We start from the raw sequence: 10,764 nt of genomic DNA, 5'->3' as shown, positions 1-10,764 counted from the left end.
AACCCAACTTGCCAATGCCAGAAATGGCACCTGGAACCTCTGTATGCAAAGCTATGGCCCTCCTTTTTCATAGGCTGATGGGAAAATCCATGAGCTTCTGGCATCGAGAAAAGACTAAAGCTTTAGAAAAGACTTAGAAGATTTAAGATTTAGAAAAGACGACAGTTACGGTTGTGTAACTTTTGTGGACTACAGCTACATGATCAAATGCATGGAGTACTGTCCAGATATGTGATCAGAAATCTTGGGTCTCTATTTAATGCTTGAGAAACTGGTTGGCTTTTCAGGTGTCACAAGGATTCCTGTGATCCTTTTTGCTGCCCCCTGGAGCTCTTCTTGGATATGTACTGCCCAGACAACTTGGTGGCCAGGTCTGCTGCTCCCATTTTCCTGACTGCTGGAACATTCAGTCTACACAAACTATACCTGAGAGAAAGACCTACAGAATTTCTAATTATGGAGGAAATAATTTATCCATTGCATTTGGAAACTTTTCTTTTTAGAGCAATTTATTTATTTATTTATTTATTTTGTTTTATTTCCTATCCCTTTATTATTTTTATAAATAAGGCAGCGAACCTAACACTCCTTCCTCCTTCTATTTTCCTCACAACAACGACCCTGTGAGGTGAGTTGGGCTAAGAGAGAGTGGTGACTAGCCCGAAGTCACCCAGCTGGCTTTCACGTTCAAAGGATCTCCATTGTAGGATCAGAAAACCTATCTTCATGCTGATTTTAATCAAGGCCGTTCTGTGAGTACCTGCATCTGGCCTGGATCAAATTTCCTACAGACCAAAAGCAGCATTTCTACAGGCATATTTTATTTATAGTATTTCTAAATTACCAAATTCTTGCATCAGCATAATTTGCAAACACATGAGAATTTTCACTTTTAATATTAATGTTACATATCAGCAATATTGCTTTCCTAATTCTCAAAAGCCAATTTGCTAGCTCAAAGGGATGGCCTTCCACTTGGACTCCTCTAAATAAATTATTTATTTAATTATATTTTTGTTTGCATTGTTAACTATCATTGTATTGATGTTTTTATCTATTCACTGCATAGTCACTCGTGTAAGATGGCAGGCATATAATTTGAATTAATAAGTTAATGGATGATAGAGAATCATCTTAGGCATCAGCAAATTGAAAGGGGCTGGATTGGACACTTTCAGTCAGAAAATCATATTGTTTACTGTTCAGGATATGAAACAACAAAGAAGGAACACCATCTCTTTCATAGTCAGGAAGGATATAGCAAAGCCAGTGGTTGGGTACAATGCAGTCAATGACTAAATGAGATAAATACACTTTGCGGACAATCTTTAAATGTGACAGTTATCCAGGTTTATGCTCCAGCCACTGATGCAGAAAAAGAGGAGGTTGGTGAGCTTTATGGTCAATCTAGAACCAGCAAAACATGCAAACAAGATGTACTGCTTGTGAATGAAGACTGAGATGCCTAAGTTAAAAATAGTACGGAGGAAAATGTAGTTGGACCGTATGGCCTAGGAAACAGAAATAAAGCTGGAGAACAAATTTTCAGGAGAATCTCTAGTACTAGAAAATGAAGTTAGAAATCAGCACTCCAATCATTACCATGTTGGAAAGCTACAAAAATTGATGTCTACAGAAACATGGCAAGCAACACAAACTGAATTAGTAAAGTTTCTAACCAAACTATGCCAGCAAATCTGGAAAACGAAATGGTGCCCAAAAGACTTGAAGAGGGAGGAATGATATTCCACAGGGCCAAGGCCATGGCAGAAAAGGATTTCTTCCTGTAATGTTATATGGGAATGACCTTGGGAGACTGGGTGAAGAGATGCTGCCTAGGAAATGGGCAGATAAGAGGAAGCATAGCCCACAGCTGCATAATGGGTAGAAAATGAGGCTCAAGTAGGACCCTCCCTAAGTTCTCAGGCTGTAAAGGTGACAGGAGACTTGTACTTTCAGACTTGCAAGATTCTGTTAATGTAGCTTTACAATAAAGTAGAATTAGCTTATCTGGCCTTGTTTCCTATCTGGTCCACCTGGTAAGGCTGACACTTCCTAGGTCTTGCCTGACAAAACTCCCTGGCCAACGGGACCCACAACATACCTCTTTTGTTGGATACCCACTTGATAGCCTCATGATTGAGCCTTCTGTGGCGCAGAGTGGTAGGCAGCAGTATTGCAACCGAAACTCTCCCCATGACCTGAGTTTGATCCCAGCAGAAGCTGGATTCTTGGGTAGCCAGCTCAGGTCTTGAGGGACTTCAGGAATATTAACTGAGATGCAGCTTAACCTGACTTCAGGGAGAGGGGGGGAATGTTCCATAGGGCAGGTGCCATGGCAAAGAAGGCTCGCCTCCTGGGACCTACCAGATGTAAATCCCTGGCAGATGGTACTTGCAGCATGCCTTTTCTGCCAGATCTAATGCTTTCAAAAGAATGATTGCTGCAGAAAGAAAGACTGAGATACTGTATCATAGGCATAGAAAGGAAAAAGACAGTTGCAAAGAATGTAGTCAAAGAGACCAAGGAACAGTTAAGATTAAAAGAGGGAGAGAAAATGAATTCTTATGATGGAAATAAAAAGTTTTTGTGGAAGTAGGTGAAGAGGGTTAACCAAGGAGCTTCCAGAAGAGCAAATAGAAATGAAAAATAAAAGTCATAAAATTATTTGGCACGAAAGTGAAGTAGGGGAATGCTGAAATGAGCATTTTGGAGATTGATATGGGAATGATAGTGATATGTTGAAAAGTAGATTTGAAATGAATGCTATAAATGCTGGTATCCAAGAAAAAATAGATGAAAAGTAATAAATTATGTTATAATGTTGAAAAATTGTGAGCATGCACTATAGATGATGTTACTGGAGAACTGTTAAAATATAGCCTGTGATATGCTTATGGGTGGCTGTGCAATTTATTTAAAATGTATGTGAAGACTGCATCTGGACCTGACAGCTGAATAAACATTACTTTTCCTCTATACAATGAGACAAGCATAAAAAGTGAAGGTGGGTTATATGCCCGGAAAGCTATTAGGTTGAATTCTGATTGAAAGTGTAAAAAAGGTGACTGTGACCAAATGTTGGAAGCTACCAGGCTTTTCTCAGTAACACTAGAATTAAAAGCAGGCACAAGCAGGTATTCAAGGGTGGAATTCTCTTACAGGGAGGTTTATGATAACAAAGCTAATGAAGCTATTATGAAAAAAATCTAGCAACTATGTATAAAAAATAAGCCCTATTTATAATGAAATCAAGATTCAACTTGTGCTTATTTTTTTTTTCCCATGTGCATGGCACAAAAGGCTTGAAATCACTCTTTTGGGTGGGAGGGACAGTTTCTACCTGTCCCTTGTTTGGAGAATGGACTTAACTGGTATCAAACTTTTTGCCTGTGACCTTGTGAAAACTGGTTCTCAAAGTAGTTTTATGCCTGGCAGGGGATGCACTCACCAGCGCTTTGCTTTTTAAGAGTCAATGAACTGTATGAATGTGAGAGTAAAATGCCTCCTTTTCAGGAGAGGTGGGCAGTGATAGAAGTTTGAAATATAAATAAACAAGCAAATAAATTTGAGAAAATGTATGATAAAATGAATTGGCTTCAGTTCTGGAATGCTTTACACAAATATGAATTGAAAATTGATCACTGAATGTGTTAAAAGTAGTATATGATGAAAGTAAAGTGTATTTGGTGCTTGAATGATTTTTTAAAAGGACTATCAATTGCTATGAGCTAGTACAAGAGGAATGGCATTCTCATGATCAGAGACAAAGCCTGAATGAGGGAAGAAAATAGCAGGTCATGACTATCACATCACACCCTCTGTAAACTTCCAAAAAACTTATGGTTGGCACTTTTAAAGAGAGGAGTTTGATCTGTATAGAACTGATTGGATTCAGATTTCTTATCTGTTCTTTCTTAACCATTCTATTATTCCTAGGGATGGTGGTGCTAATCAGGTAATAATCTGAAGCAGATTTAGCATAATAGGTTTTAACCTATAATATAGGATGCAATGGGAAGTATTTCCTTGTCCTTCTGTTTCATAACTTGAAGAGAACTTTCCCTAAGTCCCCGCCTTTTTAAGAGTTCTTCTTTCTTTGCATTCATGTTGATAAAATCAAAATTACTTAAAATGTATAATGTAGATGTAAGTAATGTTCTTACTTTTAAGAACTTTCCACTACAAAACATTAATTACATATTGTTAAAGGCTTAATGACAACATTTGGTAGTTTTATTGGTTAGGTAAAATAAAAACTGACCCAACTAAGCATGATCTCTTTTTAAAGTATGTAATGATTTAAACATTACCTTTCCTTATTTAAAACTTTAAAACTTTGTGTAAAAGTTATATTGGATTAAGGAATTGCCATGCAAATAGTTTATTTGCTTAATTATGTACTTAAGTAAGATTGCTTTTGATAAATAGGTAATAGAACATACACAACAACTTCCATGTTAAAATAAATATTAATCATTTAGTTTTCAAAGTGTTCTAAAAGAAAGGACTAGAATGGTGATTTCATTAGCAAAAAACAAAATGTCTCTGTATTTTGCAGAAGCAATACAATAAATCTTTTTTAATAAACAGGAATTTTAGTGCCCTTGCTCTAAAAAAACTGTCCTACTGTTGGTGTAGCAAGTAACAATAGATAAAAGGTTTTGAAGAGAGCTTAAGAATCATACTAATTTTGGTTTATCATTTATCTTTGCCTGAAAAACAGCATTCAAATAAATAAAGGATAAAATTAAAACACATTTAAATCATAAGTATGATAATATAGTAATTATACACATAAAACATTCACATAAAAACCTTACTATTAAAAAATTCTAAAAGCTAACCTGGAAATAAATGTATTAATGCTTTTTCTTGGGAACAATATAAGAAAGGTCCTTTTTTGCCTACCAAAATAAGCAGGCCTCTGAAAGCAAGAGTGCCTCTCCTGAAGATCTTAAGGTATAAGCAACTTTATAACAGGTCAGATAGTGTCTCGGCCAAGTCTTCAGCTATCTCAAAAGAACAATTGACAATCAGATGAGTTCATGATATCATGCAACAGCTGAATGTGTAGTTGCTAGATTTTGCACCAGTGATCTTAGAAAGTAAGCAGGACATGTATTATTGTTCCCATATTCAATTCATTCAGGAATAACAACAATATAACGTAACGTAACGTAACATAACAACATAACACTCTCCCTTTTGTCAGCTGGTCACAGACAATTTTTTTCTTCCTTTCATGGGGAAGTCCTGTGAATCACATTCAACTCCTGCTTTATTAGTGGTAGTAATGGCCTGCCGTCTTAACTATTCATTGAAAAAGATGTTTTTTACTCTATGATTTCACCTTTACATTTATTCCTTAAAAAAAACCTTTTTTTTTCAAAAGCAGAGTTAAAAATGTTGAATTTATAGGCCATGAGGCAATTTTTTTTTCATATTGGAATATTGCTAATAGTAATATGTAGAGCACTTTAACAGTAACTTGGAAATATATATGTATACAATACTCTAGCAATTTGAGATATATATACAGTACTACTTAGGTAAACTAAATAAAATTGCATGCTAGCGGTTGCAATGGAAAACTACTATACAGGTAGTCTGTGGTTAACAATGGTAATTGGGACCGGAATTTCCATCGCTAAGTGATGCAGTCGTAAAGCTCAATATCACATGACTGCATCGCTTAGCAACAGCAATCTCAGCAGTCCTTGCAACTTCCTGCTGACTTCCAACAACCAAAGTCAGTGGGGAAGTCCAAGGTGGCTTGCAAGCAGGCTGGCAGACAGGTAAGTAGCCACTGCAGAGCGGGAAAAAGCACATGAGGGAACACAAGGGTCTGGTGCAGTGGAGCCCAAATGCACTGAGGCTTGGGGCGATTGCTGCGGGGCTGGGGAAGGTATGCAAGGGTGTGTGAGGGGCTGGTGAAGCACAAGCACCACAAGGCTTGGGGTGGCTGCTACTGGGAGCAGGAGACTTACCGGATTGACTTGTGACCTTCCCTGCCAGCTTCCCCATTGAATTTGCTTGGGGGAAGCCGGCAGAGAAGGTTGAAAATGGCAATCACATGACCATGGGACATTGCAGCCGTTGTAATTGCAAGCCGGCTGCCAAGTGCCCAGATGACACTCACATGACCACAGGTGTGCTGGGATGGCCAGAACTTTGAGGACTGGTTGTAAGTACCACTCATTCAGCACTATCGTAACTTTGGTCGCTGTACAAGTGATCATTATCTGAGAACTACCTGTAATCTGACTGGAATACACTAAGGAAACACATGGACACATGGTTCTTACTGACCTCAGAATAACATTCTGATGACTTGCCTAAAATTCAAGCTGTTAGATGCACAGGATCTTTTAGGGCTGCAGCCAAGTGACTTTGTACAACAATCATGAAATTGATGCCAACACTGTTGGTCATCCTAAAAACAGTTAAGCCAATATGATTTTATGATAATTCACAAAGGCAAAAAGAAAAAGTGCCATGATCTGCTAAACCTCAGCTTCCATCATCCCTAAGCAACACAATTGATGTTTGTGCTGGCTAGGAATTGTGGGACTTAGTGTCTAACACAACTGCAGGATTATTAATTGGGGAAGACTATGGCAGCAGATAGGCATGGGGAGATACCCAGTTGGTCTACCTGATTATCACATGTTGAAAACGAATTAAGATAAAACAGGATTTAAGAATGATCTGCCAAAGTGCAGTGCTCAAAGGTGCCAGTCAGTCATGTATGTGCTAAGTTCTTTTCCAGTGACCTCACTTTAAAGGATTCACACATTTTCTTATATATAATTACACTCTTGTAAGTACTGCGCAGGATATGTTAATGGGACCAATAATTTCCATTGAGCAAAAGAGGCAAAACAAACAGTAATGGGTGTCAACAGCTAAAGACACAATTTGCAGAAAACAACATTTATTAGGAAAGGTTAGGTAATAGTACAAATTGCCAGCAATAACCTTTTATCACTGACAACACTGAATACTATACTAGATACCCTTCTATCATGGATTACATGCTGTTTCTTTTATGAAATATGGGATGAGTCAAGAATAGGTTCTTTCCAGCCCAGACCAATTTGGCCAGAACTTCCATCACATTACTGATGGAATGATCGCCTAAATGTTTGCTTGGGGGGAGAGGGGGGGAAGGTTCATATATTAGCTAATCTCTCTAGGAGTAAACAAGTGTGATAATTAAACCTTTTCCCTCTCCCTTCAAACACTGTAGCCAGAACATCAGCATCTGCTTTGGAGGCTAAAGATGATGCACAGATATTCCTTAGCACTTTCCCTCACAAGTTTCTGCCATTTAATTGGGTCAATATACACTAGGGAATGGGAAGGGCAGATGACAGAAGAGGGTGGAGGTAATGGGAACATGAGCAAGCAGTTGCTCCGACGGCTGCCCTTCCAAAATGTCAAGCTTGTTGTTCGTCTTTTTTTTAACAGTAAATTTTATTCAGTTCCAAGTAAAGAATAAAAACTACAAAACAAAACAAAACAAAAACTACAAAGAAAGGAAAAAAAACTAAAAAATTGCAGAAACACAAGAGAATTTTTTTAAAAATTTACAAAAGATGTGGCTTCTGACTTTTAACAATAAGGATATACAAAATTTCCATAATCAATCTCTTACTCTGTATTAAATAAAAACACCACATTATTTCTATAGGTCATTCCACTTTATCACATAATAAAGATCACTAAGTACAGTTACTCCTCCCCCTTATATTAAAATAATTTTTTTTTAATATAAACCTCCTAAACATCTTTCTCCCCTCCAAAAGATAAAACATATTTAATTATTCCCTTCCTACCACTATTCTGTACATTTCTATCTACTATAATAAGAATCAAATTAAAAAGCACTTAAATTGTCTGCTGTTACACTTAATAGTACAAGAATTTTAATAATCCCAACCTTAATAAACCCCCAAAAACAAAGACAATTAATAACAGTAATTCCATATCTTTAAAAGGAAATAACATCAATCAAATCCTTAAAGCAAACCAAATAAACATTCTTTAACCCTAATATAACAGTTTTAATAATTTTAATCTTAATAAACCCAAAAAACAAAGCCAATTCAAAACAGTAAATCCAAATCTTTAAAGGCAAATAGCATCAATCAAATCCTTAAAGCAAACCAGCTGAACATTCCTCAACCCGTATCCCACTTCAAAATAAATCAGAGCAGTTACATATCCCCACAATGTGCACAGAGCTTTCCTCTTGGAAGAATCAAACAGCCCAACTGCCCCCTCAAAGATTCCAGGTTCTTTTCATGGGATTCCACCAGGGGATCAATTTTACTTATGACTTGCAGATCACTCTCTCCCTTAGATTTCTCCAACTCCATTATCCAATCTTCATCGAGCATCTCGATAAAAATCCCAATCTCAGTCTTAAAAAAAACCTTTCTATCGCTCTTAAAGTCCTCAATTTCATCCACCACATCCCCAACCTGATGGCACATTTTAGATCTAATATTTTCCACAATGTCCTGGATATCTTGCATAAAAGTTTGATAGAAGTCAGAAGAAATCTGTTTAAAATCCTGATGAAGGTCAGAAAAAATCTGTTTGAAATCCTCCATGTCTCACACAGTAGATTATGGCGCCCCCTAGGAGCTTAACCAGCGAAAGTCAAAGATATGGAAGAGTTCCAAAGTGTGTTTACATAAAGTAAGAGTGAAATAGCAGACTGTTCTCAAGGGAAAGTGAAAACAGAAAGCTGAAGGTTCAAATCAGCTGATTCAACATGTAGGAAAATGCTAATATCTTCAAATTTAATATGAACATAATAACAGGAAGACAATTGTTTACTGTCGCTCTTTGGAATTTCCTTTGCAAGGAAAATGAAATCTAAAACTTAGAAGACTTAAAAAAAAAAAAGTAATACCAAAAGTAATGCTAAGCACCAAGAGAACCAACTTCTCCTTGCTGTAGAAAGCCTCTCTTGGGGTACATATACTTAAAAAAAAATACAAATTGGTGATTTAGAAATGGGGTGGCCAGTCTTAGTGTCTCTTTAAGGCTACAGGCTTGGAAATGATGACATCCCAGCCTCCCGGCTGCTCTTACCAATTGAGTGCGAAACACTGTTTGCGATCTTCTGGCTGCAAGCAGCCATCTGGAGGACAGATGGGGTGATTCCAGGTATTCTCCTTGATCCGGAGAATGTTTCTGGGCTTCAGGAAAACCTTCCTCAGCCCGTAAAAAGTTACCACGTTGTCAGCATTACCCGTTGAACCAGCGGGCACAGCCATGCAGTTCGCCATTCCCATCAGAAGCCAAGCTTGTTGTTTGTCTATTAACTGCCCGCTTTGAGAATTGTGAAAAACAAAATGCTTTTATAATCTTTTTTTTTTCTAAAATTGTTTTTTTTAAATGTCCTAAAAAAAGCTCACGTTTGAGGATATGCTCTGATCATTCCATCCCCACAGACTGCTGTTCATCAACCATTATCTATAAGGTCTGCTCTTCACGTGTAAAAGCATCTATGTATACAGATCACATCATTTGCTTTCACAACTACAAGTAGTCCTCACTTAGTGACCACAATTGGGACCAGCAACTCAGTCGCTAAGCACCAGAGCCACTAAGCAAAATATCATGTGACTCTGACAGATTTACATCATCGCTTCCCATTCTGTTGTTAAGCAAGTCACTGCGGGTCATTAAGCGAGATATTATGTGACCATAACTTGCAATTGCCAGCCTCTCCATTAACTCTGTCAGAAGCCAGTTGTGAAGCATGCAAATGGCAATCACGTGACTGAAGGGACACTGAGATAATTGTTAATGACTGCCAGTTGTGAAGTGCCCAAATGGTGATCATGTGACTGCAGGGATGCTGTGACAGTCGTAAATGCAAGGACTGCCTGTAAAGTTACTTTTTCAGCACTGTCGTAACTTCAAATGGTTGCTAAACAGGGCAGTCATTAAGCGAGGTCTACCTGTACTCACTTATATTCAGAATGGAAATGCTATTATTATTATATATGTTCTCACACTACAGAAATTAACACAAAGCAGAAGCAGAGCACAACATATGTGATAAAAAAGCAGCTCCAAGATACAGCGGCTTGAATTGAGCACATTTTAGGCCCTGTTCATCTTAAAGAAGGAAGTTAAACAGCTATGTATTTCTCCCATTGAACGCATGGAACATAAACATGGTTGACTTTGACTGGATTATGCTCATTATATTTTGAACTGATTTTTGTACTTGAATTTAAATTATCTTCGTGCAGTTAATCCATGCAATTTTACTACATTATGCATGAATTAGAATCTTTGTTTCAGTGACAGTCTTTTCATTTCTGTATTAAAATAATGACAGCCTGGTTAAATGCTTATTTATTTGCTTGTTTGATATCTTGCTTTTCCTCCACCCCAAAATTATTCTATTCATTACAGCGACCAATGTTGTTTGATTTACATTTTTATCAGAACATTTTCAATAAAAGCTTTTGCTTAAAGAGAAATGTAACCTGCAGCTCTGTATGAAACTGTGTATAGTTAAATTTGGAATGTTTAAGCCAAACTTTGTCTAGTTTTTACACTAAGCCTTAAAGAACAATAGGTTAGCACTGAATTTAAGATTTCTAGAGTTACTGGATATTATTGAATTGAGAGGTATATAACTTTTGAAAACTCAGATTTAAAATGTGTATCTAATCAACATGTTGCTAAAAATCTTGTAGATCAGAAGTTGTGGTTGATATAATAATAATA

This window comes from Candoia aspera, chromosome 2, assembly GCF_035149785.1.
Source record: "Candoia aspera isolate rCanAsp1 chromosome 2, rCanAsp1.hap2, whole genome shotgun sequence".
In the NCBI taxonomy this organism is placed as follows: Eukaryota; Metazoa; Chordata; class Lepidosauria; order Squamata; family Boidae; genus Candoia; species Candoia aspera.
This window is presented reverse-complemented; position numbering follows the sequence as displayed.